At 40.6% G+C, this 23,641-nt stretch overlaps 1 protein-coding gene across 5 annotated transcripts in view; it reads left to right on the top strand.

The window, feature by feature from the left end:
* Positions 1-23,641, top strand: part of LOC144307822 (uncharacterized) — a 122,591-nt gene that overhangs the window by 27,028 nt on the left and 71,922 nt on the right. The window contains exons 1-2 of one of the 5 annotated variants that reach the window (XR_013374522.1): positions 704-916; positions 17,319-17,407. The exons of 3 other annotated variants lie outside the window; for them this stretch is intronic. The gene's annotated coding sequence lies outside the window, so the exon portion shown is untranslated. Of the gene's footprint in view, positions 1-703; positions 917-17,318; positions 17,408-23,641 lie in introns of those variants that run through there. One more of the 5 variants, XR_013374523.1, reaches the window with a different exon arrangement.

Below are 23,641 nucleotides of genomic sequence, written 5' to 3'. Positions count from 1 at the left end.
CTTGGGGGTGAAGATGGTGAACTCAAAGTATAGCTAAGTGAAGTATAGGATTTGGGGGTTGGAGTCATACTCTTGGGAGCATTAATGGAGGCTGGGGCTGCTGAACATCCCTATATCCTGCCATTCCTTTACAATACTTCTTCTCTGTACAAACATTGAACATCATCTAAAGAATATCCATCTGAAGTGGTCTTTAGTCATGACTCTGCTATAGGTTTTCACACCTAAATGTTAATATCTGTTGACTCGGGCTTGTGGAATTACAGTGATTAATTTCTTTGTTTTCCAATTTTTCTATAATGAGTATATAACTAGAAAAAAAAAGATCTCAAAATGACACGAACTATATACTATATGATTCCAGCTATCTGACACTTTGGAAAAGACAAAACTATGGAGACAGTAAAAAAGATCAGGGGTTGCCAGGGGTTGTGTGTGTGAGTGGAGGTGATGAATAAGCAAAGCATGGTGGGTTTTTAGGGCAGTGAAAATACTCTGCGGGATGCTGCAATAATGGATACATGTCATTATACATTTATCCAAACCCATAGAATGTACAACACCAAGAATGAACCACAGTGTAAACTGTGGATTTGGGGTGATTATCATGTGTCAGTATAGGTTCATCAGTTATAACAAATGTCCCACTCTGGTGCAGATGTTGACAGTAGAGGAAGCTGAGCATGTGTGGGGGCAAGGAGATATGGGAAATCTCTGTACCTTCTCAAATCTGCTGTGAATTCATAGCTACTCCAAAACAGTAAGTCTTTCTTTCTTTTTCTTTTTTTTTTAAGTAGGCTCCATGCCTACCATGGAGCCCAATGTGGGGCTTGAACTCACAACCCCAAGATCAAGACCTGAGTTGAGATCAAGTCAGATGCTTAACTGAATGAGCCACCTAGGCACTCTGAAAACAGTAAGTCTTAAGAAAAACCCATGATTCCAGAGATTTATAATGAAGAGACATGTGCATGAATTGTTAAGAAAGTACAATTATCATTACTTTCTAGTCAATCTAGATGCAGATGTAGCTAAAGCTCTGGATTAGTCAGGGTCCTGGCAGGAAACATGACACATTCAAATTAGGTAGTTTGAAGAGAATTTTAATGAAGAATCTGTTTTTAAAAGTTGGAGTAGAGTGGAGAGAAATCCCAAGAGAGAGTGCAGTGCCTGAGTATAGATCAGTGGAGCTGTGACCACTATTAGGTCTGGAGTGCAAGAGGAGAGAGAACTTTACGGATCACCCAATTGGAGTTGTGACCTTCATTGGAGGGATGGAGACAGCCTGTGGAGCCAACATACAGAGGGAGTTGTGACGGTAATGCCCTAGGCTCACTCTCCCCTCTTCCTCCAATCTCTGCTGTTTAGCCAATTCAGCTAAGACTGTTAGTGGTGTCCTCATAAGTCAGTTTCCCAGGATACTCGATGGTGAGGAGCAGGGCAAAGAGTAGATCTGAGGGGGAAATGGAAGATGTACAGCAATGCTGTTTTTAAAAAATTAATTTTTATCATATTTTACAAATACATACGGTTCTATAAGATTTTCAGTGAAAATGAATTATCTCTTCCCCCACCTTTCTCCACCCATCGCCCACTTCTAAGAGTCAAGCACTATTGATTTTATTAAGTTTTTTTTTTTTTTTCTGGGCTTTATCTCTTTATTTTAAATCAATCCCCCACTTCCGATAACCAATCTCAAGTCCAGGTTACCACCTGTGCTTCTGACCTACTGACTATAGATTGGAGGTTACAACTACCCCTCTTTGGGTTTGATTAATTTGCTAGAGTGGCCCACAGAACTCAGAAACATTTTACTTACTAGATTACTGGTTTACTATAAAGGTTATAACTCAGGAACAGCCAGATGGAAGAGATGCATAGGACAAGGTATGGGGAGAGGGGCACAGAGCTTCTATACTCTCTGAGCGCATCACTCCTCCCACATCTCCACATGTTCACCAACCGGAAGCTCTCAGAACTGCCCTTTTGTGTTCTTTTTTTTTTTTTTTTAAGGTTTTATTTATTTATTCATGAGAGACATAGAGAGGCAGAGACACAGGCAGAGGGAGAAGCAGGCTCCACACAGGAAGCCCGATGTGGGACTCAATCCTGGGACCCTGGGATCACGCCCTGAATCAAAGGCAGAGAGGCTCAACCGCTGAGCTACCCAAGTGTCCCTGAGCCACCCAGATGTCCCGCCCTTTTGTGTTCTTATGGAGGCTTCATTACATAGATATGATTGATGAAATAAATCATTGGTCATTGGTGACTAGACACTGATCTCCAGCCCCACTTCCCTCCCCAGAGATTAGGGGGGTAGGACTGAAAGTTCCACTACTCTAATCACGTGATTGGCTCCAGAGGCACCCAGCCCCCATCCTTAGGTGCTTTCCAAAAGCCACCTCATTAGCATAACAGATGACATCTCTATTTTTCTCCTCACAGGAGATTCCAAGTGTTTGAGGAACTCTGTGCCAGGACTGAGATGAAGACCAAATATATATTTCTAATAAGAAATAAGAATAAATATAAATATAACTCACAATATCACAACATCTCAGTAGTTTCCTGAGGTTTTTGAGACCTTACATGTTTTTGCGATATTACATGTCTGAAAATATTTTTAAACTACCATCAAAACAGATTAATGAGATGGTTGTGTATAAAATTCTATGTCAAAACTATTTTTTTAGAATTGTGATAGCATTGTTCCACTGTCTCCTAGCCAGTCTGCTTCTTTAGCTTTTTATTTGTGAGCTATATTTTTCTCTGGAAGATTTTAGAATCTTCCCCATATACCCAGTGTTCTGAAATTTTATAGTAATACCTTACTTAGCAAGGGTAAGGTGCTTGGGCACTAACTTGGCCTTGTATTCTGTTTTGGGAAATTTTAATTATTTTGTTGTTATTGTTTTCTCCTCTCCACTTAAAAAAAATATTTTTATTTATTTATCCATGAGACACAGAGAAAGAGGCAGAGACATAGGCAGAGGGAGAAGCAAACTCCTTGCAGGGAGCCCGATGCAGGACTCGATCCCCAGACTGGGATCACGCCCTGAGCCAAAGGCAGACGGTCAACCACCCAGCCACCCAGGCGTCCCTCTCCTCTCCACTTTTATCTTTCTTTCTAGAACTCTTATGATTCAATCTTGGACCTTATAGATTGAGCCTCTGATTTTCTTATTTTTTGCTTGTATTTTCCATTTCTTTCTTTTCTATTTAACTATTTGTAAAGTTTCTTCCACTTTATCATATGACATTTCTATTGATTTATTTTCTGTTATATTTTAATTTCAGGGAACTCTTTATTGCTTCTTAGATTGCCTCTTTCTGTGTAGCATGCTGTTTTGCTCCTTGGCCGATGCAATCTCTTACTGTTTTAGGATATTATTTATAATGAGGTATAGTTTTCCTCTGCACTCTGCATTGTTTCTGTTTTCTCTGGGTTCTTTTTTTTTTTTTTTTTTTCCATTTTGGTTCTTTGTCTCTCATGTTAGAAACTTTCTTTAAAGGAAAATTCTTGGTGGTCTAGGAGTGAAACACAGAAAACCTTAGTTTAGTGGAAACTGCATTGGTCAGGCTTGACGGTTGATGGACCTTACCATAGGTTGATTAAGAGGGGGCTTGGATGTTCCATTGGAGACTCCCATATACTAGTATCTGTGAGTGCTTTCCCAGGAATTATTATCGTACCTGGGAAGTTAAGTGACTGGCAGCTGATATTCTCAGAGCCAAGTAGGAGAAGGGGTTGGGAGCATATCACTGTTTGGAATGTAATAACCGAATTAATCCCTCTGGTTTTAGCGCAGCACCCTTGCCCTCAGTTATGGCTCTTTTCTGGCCTTCTGCCACAAAACCTTCAGAAGCACCTGGTCCTGCCAATTTTTGAGCATCCCTGGGCTTCTGTGACTCAAATTGGCTTTTTCTTGCCACTACTACCTGACCCTGAATCCTAGTGGACACTTAGGTTTTAGCTTTATGCTACTCCAGTTACCACCTAGCCATCTGCTTTCCAGCTTTCAAAATTTTATGGCCATCTCTCATTTCCTGTCATCTTGCTCATTCTTCCTAATTTCATAGCCTTTCTAGAAAATCATTTTTCCTGCCATATTTAATCTGAAACCTCCCAATCATCATTTTGTTTTGTATCTCAACTGAATGAATGGTCAGGAGGAAGTAGAGTGTAAGGTTGCTCAGCTTCTCAAGATCACTCTCCCCCAAGCAGTCACTTGCTGAAGATCTTGGGAAGCCTCATTTGCCTTCATAAACTTTCTTCTTTGCTGTGTTGACTCTTTTTCAGACATGTGGCCCATTACACCCATTAAATGACACATTCCTCCGTTATACTCCAGTCCAGTTCCTTTATTCCTCAGAGGATTGTAGGTTTGCACATGATCATTGTTGAAATGAATTAATTTCTACTCTATTTATAGAAATGTGGTGACATGTCTCCCAAGGTATAAATAGAACAATGGGTGTTGACAAGAGTTTTTGTAACCATGGAGACGCTGCAATTATTCCTGTACCATACTCATTGTGTATCTGTGTCTGAATTTTAACAAACAAGGCTCTTGCTGCTAACACAGATTCTCCAGTGAAAACATATTGCCCATTATTATCCTCTTCTCATGAGTCAAGCTTCATCTTTCAAGTTTAAATTCAGTCATATACATTTGAGAGGACTGAGTCAATCACTTTTCTTGGGTAATAGTTGAAAATTCATAATGAGAATAATAATAGTAATAAAGATGATGACAATGTAATAAAAACCAAATATTCTGACAACGTTATTTCTAAAAGTAACTCCATGATGTAAGCGAGTATTATTGTTAATCCTTACTTTGTAGATGAGGAGACCTGAGCCTCAGAGATTTCCATTTATTTATTTTAATTTTTTATTTTTTGAAAGATTGTATTTATTTATTTAGGAGAGAGAGAGAGCGCGAGAGCATACAAGTGGGGAGGAGGGGCAGAGAGAGAGGGAAAGGCAGACTCCCCACTGAGCAGGGAGCCCGAAGTGGGGCTTGATCTCAGGACCCTGGGATTGTGACCTGAGCCAAAGGCAGACACTTAACCAACTGAGCTACCCAGGTGCCCCGAGATTTCCATTTATTGTCCAAAATCCCAACTCTAACAAATGACTGAGATTCATAATTAAGCTGTCATCAAACATTTACTGGATATCCACCATGTCTCAGGCACTGAGGATACCAAGATGAATTACATATAGTCTCTGTCCTCAGGTTGCTTATAGATTGATAAATAAATTCATAAGTGAATAAGTAAACAGGAATATGCACTGAAGATAAGGGTGGGGCTGGGGATGAGGTAGACAAAAAAAAATTATGAAATTGCATGCTGATTTCAATGTGCCATATAGAAGGGACCAGAGAGAGAACGGTTTGAGATTATATTGGTTAGGTCATAATAATAAGAGTAGTTTGGAAGGCACCTAACACTAGAGCCACCACTATCTGTGGTCCTTCCAGGTCATTTACTTGGATGTAACATTTGGGAGAATATCTGCAGAAAGCACTAATAACATGCTTTTACACACTTCAGGATTGTTTTCAAAGTATATGCATTCCACAATGGCTCTCTCTACATAATAAGTAATATTATGTAACCAGTTCAGTGAATATTCCACTTTATGTACTTAAATTGATTGACCACTCAGTAATTCACTTAATTTCACACTCTATTTCTTCATTTGTAATAAAGAACACCATAGACATTTCAAGTATGACTTAGAAAGTTTCAAAGCTTCTGCATGTGTAATAAACCACATATTTTTCTTTAATATTTTCTTTCCTTCAGGGTTCTGGCACCCCTGAGTTAGCCATACTCCATTTATAACGATCCATTTGAATATAGCTAAAACCCATCATATCACTAAATTTCAAATAACCAAAATTCACCTCTGAAAAATATTCTACAATGTTTTTCTTATGCCAGGAGACAGACTTCAGTTATTCATTTAAAAAAAAAATAAAAAAAATACATGTTAAAGCTACTGGTTTTTGAATCCAGCTCTCTCCCGTCTCTTTATAATTCCTACCTTTCTGTAGAATATAAGCATAATATTTAATATGTTAGATTAATATTGTGGTTAAAAAATACAGTCTCCAAAATGCTTAGATTCACTTAAAAAATCAGTATAAAACTACAGGCTTGGGGAGGTATTCCCCAAACTCTTCCACATGTAGAATTACTTTGGGTTTGATTTCCGTATGGTTTTATGGTTTCCCTGGAGTGAGTCAGATGCCAGGGAGCAGTGGCAACAATGCAAGGAGTAATGGGGCAGTTCTGTCATTTCCAGGAATAGAAGGGAGCAGTATTCACTGGAGACGCCTTCCACTGGAGATAAGGGGTATTTGACCAGTAGTTCCAAGTACTGATGAGAAAAGGAGGCATGAAAATTAAATCTGGCACCAGAAACTTTTGAAAAACAATCTCAAAGTTGGGATAGACCTATGTGCGTCTCTGAACAAGGCCTCACTTCTTGTTCCGTCCCCTTTGAGAATCTGTACCTAATTCCAGCTTTTATCTGCCACCAGGAAGCACTGCTCAGGTGAACGCTCCTACACTTTTTTGTGGAGACATAACATTGGTCTTCACTGATAATTGTACCCCAAAAGCATTTGCCTTTTCCATCAACAAATAAAAGATAATGCTCCTAATCTTGATTATCCTGTGTTCTGCATTAAAAAAAAAAAAAAAATTCACCCCAGAAGACTCACCAGCTAATGTGAAATTCATGACTTTTGTTACAATAGAAAAATGGTAAAATTGGACAAAAGCGTTCAGAATAGCTTCTTTATTCTCACTGTTATTTTCATGGCATTTTTTTCTCCTCCAAGGAAAATGTGTAGTAATTTTGCCCCAGAAGCCTACATTTTAATTGTATTAGACAGACTATATCTCTAGCATTGTCATTCCATTAGAGAATTTGCTATAAATCTTAATGATACATGCAAATACACCAATCTAATGGCCCATTATAGAAGAAATGACTGACTGTTACCATTCGTTTCCAGCAATTTATATGATTTCTCACCTCCTGCTGGTAAAAAGTTCCAGAAGGCAGGGAAGTCAATTTTTTTTTTTAAAGCAAAGCAGATCAGAGTGAAAAGGGAAGACTAAGAAAAAGTGTTGCTCTTTTCTTGTGTCTGCATTAAAAGTTTTATAGACTTTCATAACCTGGCATAATTCTGAGCTTTTTGATTTGAAAACTACCTAAAAATAGTTATGTATAGATGTTTTTCTTTTGTTTACTGTGCTTTGGCATTCTTTTTCATGCTCTTCTCCATGGAGCTATCTATACAGAATGCGTAAAAACAGGGGACTAGGTAAAAATCAGGTCAGAGAGGAAAAAATAAAACCTTTGAAAGGGTTTCCTTCTTCTAAGAAAGCAATGGGGTCATCTCCCCCTTCTCATCTCCCTCCTTGAGTCATCTTCCACCTGAGAGATCTGAGTTCCTTCTTGCTAGATATGACTTGATGTGCATATACAATACTGGAGTTGGTTGAGAGTCACTTACGATAGCAAATTATAAATTCCTGGATAGGGTCCATGTCTTAATCATTTGTGCAGTCTTGACACTAGTTATACCAGCTATTTATGGTCCTTCCAGTTCCTCTATTTGGATGTAATATTTGGGGAGATAAATGCAGACAATGCTGATTTGCAAAACAAAGGCTGCACCATCCCTGCTTCCTTCTCCTCTGTCTGCAAACTCGCTCTCTTGGCATAAACATGGTAGGAGATGTCTGCCTCTATCATTTCATTTCTTTTTTTTAAAGATTATTTATTTATTCATGAGAGATACAGAGAGAGAGGCAGAGACACAGGCAGAGGGAGAAGCAGGCTCCCCGCGGGGAGACTGATGCGATACTCAATCCCAGGACTCAGGGATCTGACCTGAGCCAAAGGTAGACACTCAACCACTGAGCCACCCAGGTACCCTACATATCCTTTGTCCAAACGACCAGTGGAGACTGACTTGTGAATTTGATCCTAGCTCCACATTCTCATAAGAGAGAAACAGGTCTGCTCAGCTTGGGTAAATTTTTATCCCTGCCCGAATGTTCAAGGGCCAAAGGGCAGGTTAGGTAGTCATAAATGTGACTCAGGAACCACTCTTGTCTGAGAGAGCCCTTCTCACAGAGGGGAGCTGGTGGGCTGGGTAGGTAGCCTAGAAGCCCTCTAATACAATGAAGAAAATAATAATAATTTGCTTTTACCCAGAGAGGAAAGAAAGTACAAAATGAATAGGTTATATAGACAGGGCAATCAATAAACAATATGTGCAAATTTATGGAAGGCAGTTGAATTCGATCGGTAGCTCTCATAAATAGAACACATTCATCTGGTAGCACAGGAAAAATCTCATCAATCTTTTTTTTTTTTTTAATTTTTTTATTTATTTATGATAGTCACACAGAGAGAGAGAGAGAGAGAGAGAGAGAGGCAGAGACACAGGCAGAGGGAGAAGCAGGCTCCATGCACCAGGAGCCCGACGTGGGACCCGATCCCAGGTCTCCAGGATCGCGCCCTGGGCCAAAGGCAGGCACCAAACCACTGCGCCACCCAGGGATCCCCTCATCAATCTTTTTTAATTAAAACTTTCTTTTCACAACCAAACCTAAGAAATGGCTATAACAGAGAAGACCCGCTTCTAGGGGTATTCTATTTCTTTCTTCTATTAAAACAGTTGAGATATTTTCCTGCACAGCTAAAAGAACCCATTTCTCAGCCTCCTGTGTAGCAAGGTGTTGGCAACGAATTGCATGCTGAAATTGTCTGCATGCAATGGGACTTCACAGTAAAAGGTGGGGTGTTTGTTTGTCTGTTTCTGTTTTTTATGAAAGGGACACATAGATAGGTAGCATGTGTACTTTATACTTTTCACTCCTTCCCCTTCATCCTGACTGGAACACAGACGTGATGACCGGATCCCCAGTGCCCATTATGGAACATGAGGTGGCCTTGAGAATGGTAGTCATACTCTAATAATGAAGGAATAGAAATATAGTAGGTGTCTGGGTCCAGGATGACACCATCGAGCTGCACTGCTTAGCTACGGACTTCTTTTACATGGAGAGGAAGATAACCGTCTGTTTTAGTTAAGCCATTCTTATCTCTAGTCTCCGTAACTAGCAGCTGAATATAGATCCTAACTTGGTTAAGGAGCCTCTGTTCAAGGGGGGAGCACTCTGTGATCCACTGATGGTGACTGATAAAAGCAAAATTGATAACAAGACCCATCATTGAGATTTGTTTGGTCTGGTCTTGACCCTTTGTGTTTTCATAGTGGCTAAAACCTACTGAAACAAAATGACAATCAGGTAGGGTGGATAAACTCATGTTACCTTAAAAAAAAGACAATAAACCAACACTGTAGATTTGGTAGTGTCCTGTGCTCTGAAGCTTGAGATTCTAAGAATGAGAGATGAGATAATGCAGTCCCTCTTTTACTAGCTCTAATTTGATTGAAAATATGAGAAGGTGGGGGCACCTGGATGGCTCAGTCATTAAGCGTCCAACTTTTTTTTTAAGATTTTATTTATTTATTTATTTATTCATTCATGAGAGACAGAGAGAGGCAGAGACACTTGCAGAGGGAGAAGCAGGCTCCATGCAGGGAGCCTGATGTGGGACTCAATCCTGGGTCTCCAGGATCAGGCTCTGGGCTGAAGGCAGATGCTAAATCGCTGGGCCACCCAGGCTGCCCATCATCCAACTCTTGATTTCAGCTCAAGTCATGATCTCAGGGTCCTGGGATCAAGCCCCATGTTGGGCTCTGTGTACAGTGAGGAGTCTACTTCAGGTTTCTCTATTCCTTTGCTCCTCTCTCTGCTCTCTCTCTCTCTCTCTCTCAAATAAACAGATCTTAAAAAAAAAAAAAAAAGAAAATATGAGAAAGTGGAGAGAGGCTCTGCCCCACACAGTGTTCAGCAAACACGGCTGACCTAGTTCGGCCATCTTCAACGTGTGGGAGGAGAGAGGGTAAAGGATACATGGGAGGATTTTATAGGCTGGGCCTGGAAGTGGGGTGTATAACTTCCTACCTCTATTCCATTGGTCAAGACTCTATCACACAGGAGGCTGGGAAATGTATTCTGCTTGGGAGCCAAGGAGGAAATGGAAATGGGTTTGGGGAACAGTTAGCCAATTCCTAACCCAGGCACTTAGGAGAGGAAATGTAAGGAACAATGGGGCCTCGGTTTCCTCAGAAAGGGGAGTTCCTTTTTACAGGGACATTTCCATGTAGTGCTTCCTCTGGATCAGGACTCTGGCTGCATCACTTCATTATAAAGTATAAATTTTTAAGGGGATATAGAATATAATAAAATATTTTATGGTAGTTAAACTGTCTTAACACCACTTAATTTACTCGGAGATTTGTTATGCAATCAAGTATTCCCAGACTGCTTCGAACAGATTGCAAAGCTGTCTGATCAAAATTCTCATTTCTTATTTATAGGCAGATTATAGTTCAGATCCAGATGTTAAATGGGGGAGCAGGTAGGAAATTTTATTTTGTGCTTCATAGGCATGTCAAGTGAAAAGATGAATTGTATTTTCTTTTTAAATGCACAAATAGATGACTATGAATTGGACCCTGAATGGAAATATATTTAAGATCTAGTCAAATTTCTATGACTTTGAATACACTCAGGCTATTTTATACATTCAAAATAAAACTATTTCAATATTATAATGTTTTGTGTTAAACATCACTCAAAGATGGAAATTTTATTTTTAGCAGTGTGTTAAACCAAATCAACCCTTTACTTTGAATATTGCCAATTTTGAGGTTGGGTGGAGTGGGGTGGGGAAAGGAACATGTGTAAAATGCTCTCAGTAACATTTCATTTAACATTTGCCTAGACTGTCAGCCTATCTTTTTCTGACTCGTATTAGCTATCTGACAATTCCAGCTGCTTGGTAACAGTTGTAGGATACTAATTTCTCCAGATTGCTAACTACTGCACGAGACCACACAAAGTCAGAATTAGATTAAAAATAACATTTGTGAAAAGATAACAGAGTAACCAAAAGCATCACTTTTCAGTTTGGTTTCGGGATGCCTGTGGTTAAACTTGCCCGTAACACTTTATGAACTCAGTGTTTTAAATTCAGAAAAGATCTTAAAGGTCAACTAGTCCAACCTTTTCATTTCACAACTGAGAGAACTGAATCTCAAAAAAGCTGAAGGTTACATGGCTAATTAGCTACATGGCCAGGTTTTGAAGCCAAGTCCGTCCATCCGTCCATCCATCCATCCATCCATCCATCCATCCATCCATCCATCTATCCAACCAACTAATATGTATTGAGTTCCCACTGTCCAGACATTGCTTGATATTAAGGATACAATGGTGAACAAAACCAGACATAGTTTCTGTTCTCATGGAAGTGACAAACACTGATCAAATGGCTGTAATAATATATTGCCATGAAGGAGTACTACACTAGTGTTGAGAGCCTATACCAGGGGCTGACTTATGTGGTAGGTGGGGATGGCAAGGAGGTCTGACTTTAGGTCCTAAAATTTAAGCTTGGAGCTGAAGTTTGAGTGTGCATTACCCAGGCAAAGAGGAGGAAGACTACACCATGGAAATCTATGTGCTCTGATAGAAGTAAGATAGCATATTTGATGAGCTTGAAATAGACCAATGGAAGTGAATCGCAGAGAGCAAGTGAGAACATGACTCAGGATGGGGCTGAAAGATAGGCAGAGGCTAGAGAAAGAGAACATCTGTCATCCTACTGAGTTAGTGTGAAGATGGGAGGTTTGGACTTGAGCTGCCCTTTTGGTACAATGAGGGGCAAGCCAAGGGATTGGCGTGAAAGCCCTGAGGTGGTGCCAACACCATGGAAGTCTGAGAGAAAACTAGAAGAAACCAGGTCCTTGGTGGCATTGCATGAGCTGCAGGGTCAAGTCTCACCTGAATGAAGAAATACTGTGGGACCTCTTAGTTGTAGTTTTTATGATTTGAATGAGTTTAAAGTGGATTTTTTTTGTCACTTGTAACCAAAACTGTCTCCCTCAAATAGGGCGTCAGCCAAATTAAAATGGCAACCATTGTACTTGATGTGATGTTTGGTGGTGGTGTTGTTTTTTTAGTAATTAATGAATATTTGCTGAATTGCATGTGCATTTCCATCACCACGTGATTGTGTGGAATACTTTCTGTGTCTGTTTAAATCCTCCTCATTCTCAAAACCCAGGTTAACCTCCCTACCTTTCAGGAGGCTGAACAATCACCTTCATCACCTTTTTGACTGCTTCTGCCCTTCCTCTTGGTCCATTAATACTGTGACTCAGTCTACATGTTCTTGTAATTTACTTATTTCTTTTTTTAACAATAACCCCCTCCCTCTAACCAATTTTTTTTAAGAATGCTCTTGTATTTTTTTAAATTTTTATTTATTTATGATAGTCACACACAGAGAGAGAGAGAGAGGCAGAGAGCTCTTGTATTTTTTTTAATTTTTATTTATTTATGATACTCACACAGAGAGAGAGAGAGAGGCAGAGAGCTCTTGTATTTTAATGCCAGGGCTTCACCTGTATCTTTTTCTCCGTTGTATCTTTTCAAGTATTACTTCTCACACACAGTAATCACCTGTGGACTTGTTAAAAGGGCAGATTCTCTCATCTATCATAGGTGCACACATGGAGAAACACTGTACATTAGGTATTGTATAATAGAGGCACTCAGTGCATAATTCATGAGTTGAACTGAATTAGAAGTCCAGGGGGGATTTGCTTTGGAAATTATCAGAAAGCTTTCTCCTATTAGCCTCTAAAACCGGGCACCTCCTTCAGCTTGTCCCCAGTGATCTCATAACTATGCTGATACCAAGGTTGAGATATTGCACGCTTAAGAGGCAGCCAAGATTTTTGATGACCTTAGCTAAAAGTGGTGAGAGAAACCATATCTCATCTCTCAAATTCTGCATGAATAAGAATCAGTGTCAGGATTTCTTGACAAATAATGGATATTTCACCAGTTCCTCATTGATTTTTCTTTTCTGACCAAGTGCCTTTACTTCCTTTACCCTTTGAGCACTGGTCTCTTCCCACTGAATCTTAGTTTTTGTTCCAGTAGGAAGCACTTTGATGTAACAAGAAGCAGTGATGCTTCTACCTGAGCCACAACTTTGTCACAGCATCAAGTTGTTCATTTCTTCCTTTCTCCCTCTGGCCAGAGCTGAGCCCTGCCTCATCCACCCCCACCTCCCATACACATACAGAGCCTCTTTCCTGTGTTTGCTACAGAAATAGACATTCTTCCAACTTCTCCTACCCTAATCTTTCTTAAACACACACACACACACACACACACACACACGTGCACGCGCGCCTTTTTTTTGATTTCATATATGAAAATATATAATTCTCCATTTGTTTAACAAAACAATGGAGAGGTTTAAAAAACTGTAAGAATTCTTACAAGCCCTAGTAATAAGGGTCTGTTTTATTTTTTCTTTTAAAGATTTTATTTATTTATCCATGAGAGACACAGAGAGAGAGACAGAGACACAGGCAGAGGGAGCAGCAGGCTCCATGCAGGGAGCCCGATCCCCAGACCGAGGATCACATCCTGAGCTGAAGGCAGATGCTCTACCACTGAGCCACCTAGGTGCCCCAATAAGTGTCTTTTTTTTTTAAGATTTTTATTTATTCATGAGACACACACACACACACACACACACACACACAGAGAGACAGGCAGAGACACAGGCAGAGGGAGAAGCAGGCTCCATGCAGGGAGCCTGACATGAGACTCCATCCTGGGTCTCCAGGATCATGCCCTGGGTTGAAGGCAGCACTAAACCGCTGAGCCACCAGGGCTGCCCCAAGGGTCTGTTTTAATTGCCTCCTTTTCACCCCATTGGTGATGGAGGAATTTCCACCATAGAGTTCTGGGAATGGCTGAACACACAAGACCAGCCACTGGGTAGATGAGATGGACAACAGTTTATTGGTCACATATTCTCACAGTCTAGGGGAGGAGAATAATACCATATGCCGTGTAGGGTTACATGGGGATTGCATTAAGGAGCAGAGTGAACAACCCAGGGCTGTGAGAAGCAGGCTTGATGGTATCAAGAAGATGAGGCAACCCCTGGTTCTTGTGCGAGGATGTGATTGGCTCATTTTTTTAAGTCTTTTTTTTTTTTTAAAGATTTTATTTATTTATTCATGAGAGACACACAGAGAGAAGCAGAGACATAGGCAGAGGGAGAAGCAGACTCCCTGCAGGGAGCCCAGTGTGGGACTGGATTCCAGGATCCCGACCTGAGCCAAAGGCAGATGCTCAACCACTGAGCTCGCCAGGCATCCCAGCTCATTTGGATAGTTCGAAAGGCTGGCATAGAACTGCACCCCACCACTCAGGGATAAGCAGGAGCTGTGCTCAATCCCTGTATAAGAAGAATTGTTTAAGGGATTTCTGGGTAGCTCAGCGGTTTAGCACCTGATTTTGGCCCAGGGTGTGATCCTGGAGTCCCGGATTGAGTCCCGCATCAGGCTCCCTGCATGGAGCCTGCTTCTCCCTCTGCCTGTGTCTCTGCCTCTCTCTCTCTCTCTCTCTCTCTCTCTCTCTCTCTGTGTGTGTGTCTTGTGAATAAATAAATAAAATCTTTTTTTTTAATAAGGAGAAGAATTGTTTGACTAGAGGACATTATCCTTCAAAGCAGAGTGGGGAGAGGAACTTGTATGTAGGCCACTTTCTGATTTTACCAGATGTCAAGGCAGCACATAACATTCATTTTCGGCCTTATATCACAGGTCTTAAAAAACAAAATCTAAGTGGGGCTAGTCTAGCTCTTTGTGGCTCCCGATTTATCTCCTCAGTGTTACACTGGAAGTAAACTCACTCAAGTAATTTTCTTTCTTTTTGGGTTTTATATCACCACTTTGCTATGTAAGCCTTCCGGTGGGATTAGAGCATGTCAGAGGTCCTTTGATTTTCTGCTTGCCCTAAATTTGAATAATTAAGTAATAACAATGAAAATGATTGACTCTTTATACCGTTTGAGGCTCTTTACCTCCTCTCTTAGCTTGGGTTTTTTAGGAGTAGAGCCCGGCAGGAAGTCAGGTGTATGGGATGTATTGCAGGAATGTTCTTTAGGAATAACCTGTAAGAAGGGAGGAAGGCAAGAAAGGAAAAGAGTGAGGGAAGCTGAGCAAGGAAGTGGTTTCCTTACAAAGAGGCTCTGAAATGCAAGGCACACCCTTGAGTTATTCCTGTCTTGAGAGGAGAGGGTCTCCTTTGAGCCTCATATCAGTTGGTCATTGGCTGTGACCATGGGCGGGGTTGGGTAACTTGAAGGAGGAGATGGCTGCTCTCAGTCCAGGGCAGTTCTGCGGAGAAGGGGGGGCAGCTGGGAAATCCCAGCTGAAAGAAGATGGAGCCCCCCATGGAGCCAGGCAGAGCACCAGTTGCAGCTACTACATCTACTGCACCTCCCCTGATCAACAACCCTAAGAGGCAGATATTATGGTTACTCTATTTTTCAGGTGAGGAAATTGAGGCATGGAAAAATCATGGCAAAGTTAAGTCAGTATTCCAACCCGGAGAAGCTGGGGCTCATTTTTAGAGGATTACAGAGGACATACACTCGAGAATTCTAAAGTCTCTTCTTGTTCTTCATTTTAGCCTTTTAATTTGATTCGATTCATAAAATATGCATTGATCACCAATATTGTGGAGAGTTGTCTTACAGGAGTGTTTTGCTGAAGGGCCTGAGTTGCCTTGCATTCCTCTCTACTGGAGGCTTTGATGTTGAAAGGCCCTCGGGCCCGTTTTGTCTAACACTACAAATTATATAATTCACTACACATACCTTAATGGTTTCAGTCTCAAACTGTCTGATGAGTTTGCTGTTCTTAATTCATCCATGTGAATTATCTGCTCATAAGATAGGTCTTTTTTTGTTTGTTTAAAGATTTTATCTATTTATTTGAGAGAGAGAAAATGAGACAGCACAAGCGGAGGGAGAGGGTCAGAAGGAGAAGCAGACTTCCTGCTGAGTAGAGAGCCTGATACAGGGCTCCATCCCAGGACTTGAAGATCATGACCTGAGTTGAAGGCAGACTCTTAACTGACTCAGCCACCCAGGCGCCCCTAGGATAAGTCTTTAAATGAGGAAGTGTAACAATGGCTCTTCATTTAAGTCAGTAATTAAGGAATATCATGGAGAGCAACTTTATTTCAGCTGCCAGCATTGTAGCTTTCTATCTTCAAGCAAATAGCTTAAAAGAGAGAGGCAGATGACTAAAGATATTTCTTGATAAGACTGGACAGTTAGGGGCACCTGGGTGGCTCAGTCGGCTAAGCATCTGACTCTTGGTTTTGGCTTAGGGCATGATCTCAGGGTTGTGAGATCAAGCCCCACGTGGAGTCCATGCTCAGTGCGGAGTCTGCTTGAGATTCTCTCTTTCTGTCTCCCCCTGCCCCATACCCCCACTGTCTCTCTTTCTAAATAAGTAAATAAGTAAATAAATAAATAAAATATTTAGAATTCAAAAGGGTATTTTAGTAAAAAGTCTTTTAGTAAAAAGCCCTTCTCAAAGGCAACCAGTGTTGTCAGTTTCTTGGTTATCTTTTTTTAGAGATATTTTATGAATGTTTAAACAGGTAATGTAAATATTTCCTAAGATCTTTGAAAATACAGTGCTGAGGGTAGAAGTAGGAAAAGCCATGTGTTAATTACCTAGAGTTGCCATAAAAAATTACCAGGAACTGAGTGGCTTAAGACAATGGAAACTTATTCTCTCACAGTCCTAGAGGCTGGAAGTCCAACATCAAGGTGTCAGCAGGGCCATGCTTTCTCTCAAGGCTCTAGGGAAGAATCTTTCTCTGACACTTTCTAGCTTCTGGTTGTTGCCAGCAATCCTGGGCATTCTTTGCCTTGTAGATACATCACTCTAGTATTTGTCTCTATCATTCCCTGGTGTTCTCCGTATGTGCCTCTGTGTTCAAATTTCCCACTTGTTGTAGAAGGATACCAATCACTGGATTAAGGCCCACCCTAATCCATTATGACCCCATTTTAATTTGATTACATCTGCAGAGACTATATTTCCAAATAAAGTCACAGTCACAGGTACTGAGAGTTAGAATTTGAGCATATCTATTTAGGAGACATAATTCTACCCACTTTAACCCATAATGTTATAATGTCAAAGCTTTAAGCAGCCTTTAGAGTTCAGTTCACCTTTAGGATGTGGAATGGAGTTGAGAGTTCTGTCATTTTGGGGGAAATAAATATTCAGTGGATCTTTCTCTTTCTATAGACATGAAGCAAAGACCCACAACAATAAATGGAGATTTCTAAACCTCCAGTGACATCAAGAAGCTTGGATTAAAATGACTGTTTAAATTGGTAAGGTTTTTTTCTCCATAACTTTTTTTTTTAAGATTTTATTTATTTATTCATGAGAGACACACAGAAAGAGGCAGAGACACAGGCAGAGGGAGAAGCAGACTCCCTGTGGGGAGCCCAATACAGGATTCAATCCCAGGACCCCAGGATCATGACCTGAGCCAAAGGCAGACACTCAACCACTGAGCCACCCAGGCATCACTCCACAACTTTTTTTTTTAAGACTTATTTATTTTAGATAGAGAGAGTGCACAAGTGGGAGGGGTAGAGGGAGAGGGAGAGAGAATCTCAAGTAGACTCCATGCTGAGCACAGAGCCTGATGTGGGGCTCAATTCTACAACCCCAAGATCATGACCTGAGCTGAAACCAATAGTCAGATACTCAACAGACTACACCCCCCCCAAGTGCCCTCCCAACTTTTTAAAATTCCTGCTCATAGTAAGAATTATGTCCTGACCCTGAACATCCAAATGTTTGAATGTACATATATGAATAGGTATAAGTGAAACAAAGACTTGCTCCATCCATGAAACAATATGTACATTTATTATTTGAAATGAATTTTGATCCTTTCTGATCTACCCTTTTTCATTAGTTTTTTCTCAGGACTACTAATGGGTTGTCCCCTACAGTATGAATAACACTTCTTTGTGATTCATTCTTCCCTAAGAAGGGGTTTATAGATTTCAGTTAATATAGATTTCATGTTAATCCTTATTTTCATGGAGGTGTTTGTGTATGACAGAAATGAAGTGGAGGACTAATCTTCACCTCCCCAAGGAGGACTGAAAGACTATAAAAGGGAAATGAACCCTGCTAATCACATTGGCTCAACTTAGGTTGGATTGTTGGTACCGTACATGCATATTACTCAATTTTATGTAAGTCAGACTTGGTCAAATGAACTTATGTTGAGCTTTTGTGTGCCGATGTCTTCTTGGAGTCCTAGGATCAAGATTAGGGAATAGGGCTATCAATCATCTTGGAAAATCCTGGAATTGAAACAGGATTGGATGATGTCTTTAAGGGAGAAAGAAATGTCTCTGGGACCTCTGACTCCAGAGAGAAGAACTAGCTCAAAGACATTTTTGTTGGTGGAAAGGAAGTGGGAAAATGATGACTAAGGTTAACTCTTTCAAACACTGCCAGTGACGGGATGAGCACTGGGTGTTATTCTGTATGTTGGCAAATTGAACACCAATAAAAATAAATTTATTATTAAAAACAAAAACAAAAAACACTGCCAGTGAGATTGGCAGAGGTGCTCTTCCGGGACTAGTTGTGAGCTCTATTTTGATCATTGTAGTGGATACTGTTGGTACTCACCCAGATCCCTGTCTGTTTAAGGGCCTGCGCCCCATCCCTTAGCTGCTTTGAGTGTTGCCTGCTAACAGTTCATAGCTGCCTCTTTCTCTGGAGAATTGTCCTCAAAAGAATGGGAGTCTCCTCATCTGGGCAGTTATGTTACCCTATCCCAAGTGGCAATGGCCAATGACTGACTGACACAAAGGTACAAAAGGCTGGCTCCTTTGTCTTCAAAGTAGTACTGTCCTCTGGGGCAGTTGTACTCCAGGGTTCCCTGTGGGATCAGGTTAAAGCTGAATTCCCAGTGAGACCTCATGATTACTTCACTCCTTTCTGCCCCATCCTGCTTCCTTCAGTCCTCTTCTCTCTCCTAAGAAATCACATGCCCAAGAATTCTCATCTTAGGTTCTGCTTCTAGGGAACCCAGCCTAAGACAGTTACCTCTGTTTTGTACCTTCCTCAACTTGTAGTTTTATTATTACTTTTACTAGTATTTGCCACAAGCTAAAGCCTTGCATTTCACTTTGGAAATTAAGAAAGGTGATCAGGACTATGCTTTGGGCAAAGCAGTACAAGGGAGTAGTGATGCAGGAATGCAAGGTAAGTGAATCCTGGGAGAGGACAGTGGCCAGCAGCAGGGTCACCAGTGGCCCCACGGGTGGAGGGAAGGAGTGGCTTTGAACCAGGAGGGGGACTAGGTCAATGGGAAACAACCAGGGCAAACTCACAGAAAGAGTGAGCCTTCCCTTTTATTTGTGGAAGAAGTCAAACAGACCCTGGACTTCTAGTGACAAGTGAGATGGGACTTACGTTGTTGTAATTTAGGGACCAGGAATAAATTGATCTCATCTTGCCTGCACAGGCTGTTGGCATATTAGTTTCCTTTGGCTGCTGTAACAAATTGCCACAAACTTGGTAAGTTGAAACAACAGGAATTTATTATCTTACAGTTTTGGAGGTCAGAAGTCCAAAATGGGTTTGCAAGACTGCATTCCTCCTGGATGCTCTGGGGGCAAATCTGTTTCCTTGCCTTTTCCAGCTTCTAGAGGCCATGTGCATTCTTTGGCTCATGGCTTCTTTTATATCTTCAAAGCCAGCAGTGTAGCATCTTCCAATTTCTCTCTGTTCCCCTACTTCTGCTTTCACATCTCTTTCTCTCTAACTCTGATTCACTCCTCTTGTGCTCCTTTTACAAGGATCCTTGTGAATAGAAAGGGCACATCCAAATAATCCAGGATAGTCTTCCTATCTCAAGATTCTTAATTTCATAACATCTACAAAATCTCTTGTGTTATATAAGGTACCATATTCATAAGTTCTCTGTGTTAAGTTTGGGAGGAGCATTATTTAGCCTACCATGTAGGGGAGGCCTGGACATAAAAGTTATATTTGCCTTTCAACATTTGCTTCATGTTCAATGCCTGGAATCAATTTTGCTGAGTTAATAATGTCTGCATTTACTCCTCACTCTTTGAATGCAAGAGTTAATCTCTGTCAGGGCTTGGAGCTGGACCATGGTAGGCCTTGCCTCCAATATTGGGGCCATGGGGTTGTGTCGGCTATGTGGTACTTGTACGCCTTGCCTTAGACAAGGCTTTCTCCTGGGACGATTTGACAATGGCAGAACCATGAGTGGCAACTCCATATGGCCCATCCAAAACCAACTCTTTGACTAACTCTTTTGGGAACTCATTAAAGCCCAAAAGGAAAGGATGGGAAGACTCTTCTCTTGCCATGAAGAGTGTATGTAAATATTCAGCTGATAAAATTGAGAGCCACTAAGGAAGCAAGGGGACTCGAAGAAGAAATCACCATGAGTCCCACCCCAACTTCATTCTCAATCTTTCCCTTTTCCCTAATTTGTCATGTATTATACGTCTTTACAAAAGACATCAAAATCAGGCCCAGGGCTCCAGACAGAGTCTGTAGTACATGCAAATGAATCCCAGAACTACTGTTTAGTAAAATGCTAAGAGAAGGTGGCATATGCCTTCTTTCTCCATTAAATAAAAATGTCTTTATAGACAGTAACTCGTGATTAATGTCAATCAAGGGAGGAATGGTGTCCGAAAGTGCTATCGTTTGATATCAGTAATATTTCTTTTGCATTCTTCCAATTACTGACAAAGGCCATGAGTGTGAAGTTAAGCATTATTTGCCTAGCCAAATGTACCTGCCTGAAACATTTCCTGTTTTCTGTCTTTGTATTGCTGTCCTGCTATGAAAGAAATAATTTCATCTCTTAGCAAGGGATGCATGATGCCTTCCACCCCTCATACTTTATTGAGTCCACGATTTTTAGTCTTTCCTTTTGTTAATCTCCCCGGTTTTCTCTCTCTCTCTCCTTCTATCCTGTTCAGATCTTTTTTTATCCACTGTATTACTTACATTTTTCATTCTAGCGCTTTCTACCTGAGCAGGAGCCTGGTCACCATATGGGTAGTTTGGTGAAAGCTAAAGTTAGAAAACTAGGCTATTCTGCTGTTAAGATACTTGCAATATGTCAAAAAATCATCATCTGAAGGTTTTGCCATTGAATTTCTAAAACCCACTAGCTATTTTCTCAGAATATTGGTTTGAGTCACATGCTGTTTATGACAATTCATTATTCCTAATATAATGCAGAAAAGAGATATTGACTACAGGTCAAAATCACGTACATTGCCTAGTTACTTTTCACAATCCAAGATGTGGAACCATGAACTTGATGAATTCTGGGTGTCACTGACATGCTTCAGGAAACCAAGTGGCTGCTTCATGGATATTTCTTCAGTCTTCAATCTTTCTTGCTAGCTGACTGTGACAGTTTTGTACAGGGCAAGAATATCCTTTCTTAATATGTTTCCTTCAATCTCTGAGAATATAAATGAGTTGATGATTAGAGCTATGAAGCATACAGGATTCCTTATCACTCTAATATGTTTCTGAGATTTGAGCTATTTATTTTGCCAGCTCAATGTTTCTCCAATGCCAGGAGGAAATCTAGCAAGAGTAGAAGCCCTATAATATTCTTCTCTTGGGTACAGCTGTAGAGAGGATAGAATAGAAGCCAAAGCACAACCAACTTGTCTTAAGTAATAATAACAACAAAAAGAGGGGCACCTGAGTGGCTCAGTTGGTTGAGCGTCTGCCATGGTCCCGAGGTCCTGGGATCAAGCCCTGCATCAGGCTCTGGCTTGGCAGAGAGTCTGCTTCTCCCTTTGTCCCTCCCCATGCCCCAGCTTGTGCTCCCTTTCACTCTCTCTCTCAAATAAATAAAATCTTTAAAAAATTTAAGAAATAATAAAAAGAAATAATAATGATAAGAAGGATAATAAAGAGAATTTTTTTACTTCAACAAAAAGTAATAATGTGCTCTTAGGGGAAATAAGCAGAATTATTTCAGAACTTGACTAAGGTACGTGACTGGCATTTAAAAAAGCATCAGGCAGAGGATTTTATGGGTATATCTGAATTGATTGTACTTTTGTATGGGACAGTAATATGTATGAGACAAAGAGAAAATCTTTTCTCCATTGAGAGCCATTGACTTAAGGGAAACATTTTTATTGACAACCCACCGGTAAGGATGTTTCTTTGGAAAAAACCAAATAAGTATATGGGCACCTGGGTAGCTCAGTTCGTTAAGGATCTGACACTTGGTTTTGGCTCAGGTCATGATCTCAGGGTCATAAGGTCAAGGCCCCCCCCAGACTCAGTGGGGAGTCTGAGATTCTCTTTCTCCCTCTCTCTTCCCCCTATGCTTTCTCTCTCTCTCTCCAAAATAAATAAATATTTAAAATATTTTTTTAAAAACAGATAAGTGTATTATTCAATAACTAAAAATATTTTTAAACATTTTATTATGAGGGGCACCTCAGTGCTCATTCGGTTGAATCTCTGACTCTTGATCTCAGCTCAGGCCTTTCTCTCAGAGTGGTGACTTCAAGCCCTACACTGGGCCCATGCTGGCATGGAGCCTTCTGAAAAATAAGTAAGTAAATCAATCAATCAAAATTTTACTATGAAAATTTCAAATATACACATAATTAGTGAGAACAGTATAATACATGGCCACATATCCATCATTCAGCATTAGCGGTAATTGTAGTTTTTCCAGTCTTTCAACTTCGTTCAACAGTAAGAAAGAACTTGAGTCCTATCTTACAGAGGTCCTATTCAGTATCTCGCCTAGTCATTGCTACTCCTTATGGACCTTAAGGAATCTCATCTTTTTCAGTAGATTTTCTTACCTTTTTCCCCCTAGAAGATAGGCCGTTCTGCCATGTTTCCTTCTCTCCATTTCAAAGTGTCATGTCTGTGTCAGAATTCTGCTGTTTTCCCCATCTTTTTGTTTCTTCTTGTTGCAGGGAAGTAGAGTTTTTCCTTGTGAAATTACACCTCCATCTGAGTATTTTGGTCGTATCTGCCTCCTCCAGAACCTTGCCCTATTAATTTTCTATCTTTACTCTTCCTCTTGGCGCCCTTATCTCTGCCAATAAACATGCTCAAATCTCCAAATTCAAAGGGCAGAGCTACAGGGAACATCTTTTGAAATAATCTTTTCCCCAAACTAGCTCTGACTCAAACCTTCCTATTTGTGGTTATTCTTTTTTCCAACTAAACTTAAAATCTGCAAAAAAGTGTTGATTTTTTCTTCTTCTTCCTTTAGCCGGGCTCTAAGAATCCATATTCCTTCATTGACTTTGCATCTGCCCCAGAGTAGGAGGCTGTATTTTCCAGAGATGGTCACAACAATGTCTCCCATCCCATAGGCTCTTCTTACAGTGTGACCTTGACACTCCTCCTATTGGGTAATAGGGTCTATGTCCCTTCCCCTGGAACTGATATGAACCTTGTGACTTCTTTAACTATTAAACTATGGCAGAAGTGACACTATGTGACTTCTGAGATGGACCATAAATGTGCCATCCACTTTCCTCTTGCTC

The sequence above is a fragment of the Canis aureus genome, chromosome X, assembly GCF_053574225.1.
Source record: "Canis aureus isolate CA01 chromosome X, VMU_Caureus_v.1.0, whole genome shotgun sequence".
Lineage (NCBI taxonomy): Eukaryota > Metazoa > Chordata > Mammalia > Carnivora > Canidae > Canis > Canis aureus.
The sequence above is the reverse complement of the archived record's forward strand: the minus strand, read 5'-3'. Positions and strand labels throughout refer to the sequence as shown.